A 2,220-nucleotide genomic window follows, 5' to 3' on the forward strand; every position below is an offset into this window, starting at 1 on the left:
TCATTGTGTCACCTGTCCTGGTGTCACCTGTCGGGGTGTCACCTGTCATGGTGTAACCTGTCCTGGTGTCACCTGTCTGGGTGTAACCTGTCCTGGTGTAACCTGTCCTGGTGTCACCTGTCATGGTGTAACCTGTCCTGGTGTCACCTGTCGGGGTGTAACCTGTCCTGGTGTCACCTGTCAGGGTGTTACCTGTCCTGGTGTGACCTGTCATGGTGTCACCTGTCCTGGTGTCACCTGTCGGGGTGTTACCTGTCCTGGTGTGACCTGTCATGGTGTCACCTGTCCTGGTGTCACCTGTCCTGGTGTCACCTGTCGGGGTGTAACCTGTCATGGTGTAACCTGTCCTGGTGTTACCTGTCGGGGTGTAACCTGTCCTGGTGTCACCTGTCCTGGTGTTACCTGTCCTGGTGTGACCTGTCATGGTGTCACCTGTCCTGGTGTCACCTGTTCTGGTGTCACCTGTCCTGGTGTCACCTGTCGGGGTGTAACCTGTCATGGTGTAACCTGTCGGGGTGTAACCTGTCCTGGTGTTACCTGTGGTGGTGTAACCTGTCATGGTGTAACCTGTGGTGGTGTTACCTGTGGTGGTGTAACCTGTCGTGGTGTTACCTGTTGTGGTGTGACCTGTCCTGGTGTCACCTTTGGTGGTGTAACCTGTCGTGTTGTTGTCTGAATATCAGGTACGCCATGAAGTGTCTGGACAAGAAGAGGATCAAGATGAAGCAGGGCGAGACGCTGGCGCTCAACGAGAGGATCATGCTGTCGCTCGTCAGCACCGGGGTGAGTGAGCACGCAGGCGTCTGGCGGCGTGGAGATTTAAGGGTCGCTCAGTTAGAAATGAGAGGTTGCATCGCACAAACTAGTAAACGCTAGGTCTCCACCGATATTATCAGCCGATATTTTGCATTTCCCGATCTATCGGTATCTGCATTTATAATGGCCGATTTAAAAAAAAATGAAGAAAAAAAAATACTATAAAAATAAAATAAAATTCTTTTGGTTTTTAAAATATTATTCATTCAGCCAATCTAGAAAAATAAATGAAATTAAAATACTTATATAATATCTAAAAAAAAAATTATTAATACATTTTTCAATATTCATTCATCAGAATCATTTCTGAAAAAAATAAATGTTTTTGTTGATTTTTTTTTTTTTTTTTTTTGTATGACGTCATTGGACTTTGTGATCTTCATTCTTCCTAAACTTCTCTCTGTTTTCGGGCTTCACTAGATATTTCAATGTGTTCCTATGAGTGTCGGTGCATGGACACCGTCGCGCTCGCAGCCATTCAATTTTATTTAAAGTATCAATTCGTAACAAGAGTTATCTCCATAGAGCAGGTCTAGACCACACTCCAGAATTTACAAGGACCCAACAGTTCTAGTAGTTTCCTCCAGAGCAGCAACAGGGCCACAGCACTGAACTCTCTTCATTCTCTCTCTCGCTCTCTCTCTCTCTCCCTCTCTCTCTCTCTTCCCTCCCTCTCTCTCTTCCCTCCCTCTCTCTCTCTCTCTCTCTCTCTCTCCGCAGGACTGCCCGTTCATCGTGTGCATGACGTACGCCTTCCACACCCCCGACAAGCTCTGCTTCATCCTGGACCTCATGAACGGTAGGACGCTGCACACTAAACCCGAGTCCCAGTCGGTCCACCCGAGCCCCAAAGCTTGCGTTACTTAGTCAGTCGGGTCAATCGGGAAGCTGATGGGGCGCCGAGCTCGCTGATGACGCATCGCACGGCGGCGGCCTTCCTCACCCCTCCTCACCTAGTACTTCCGTCCTTCATCGGAGGCCCAGCTGGCCCCGACTATGAAAGCCCAGAGTCCCCTTTTGAAAAGGCAGCACGGTCCTGATGGTGCCGTGTGACGAGGGTGTAGCTTGAGTTTGTGTGCTATAAATACACCGCCCGTCGGTGTGTGTGAAGACGGAGAGGGTCTGGGTGCAGGGGGGAGTCACAGAGAGCCTCCATTCATTCTCAATGTCTCCCCCGAGAGGATTACCACAACCTATTGATGGATATCGATTGAGGCATGATGTTATAATGAGGCCATACTGACGCACTCTGGTGTGTGTGTGTGTGTGTGTGTCTGTGTGTGTCTGGCTGTGTGTGTGTCTGTGTTTGTCTGGCTGTGTGTGTGTGTGTCTGGGTCTCTGTCTGTCTGGTATTTATCTGTGTGTGTGTGTGTGTGTGTGTGTGTGTGTGTGTGTCTGTGTTTG

The sequence above is a fragment of the Etheostoma cragini genome, chromosome 16, assembly GCF_013103735.1.
Source record: "Etheostoma cragini isolate CJK2018 chromosome 16, CSU_Ecrag_1.0, whole genome shotgun sequence".
NCBI classification, from domain to species: domain Eukaryota; kingdom Metazoa; phylum Chordata; class Actinopteri; order Perciformes; family Percidae; genus Etheostoma; species Etheostoma cragini.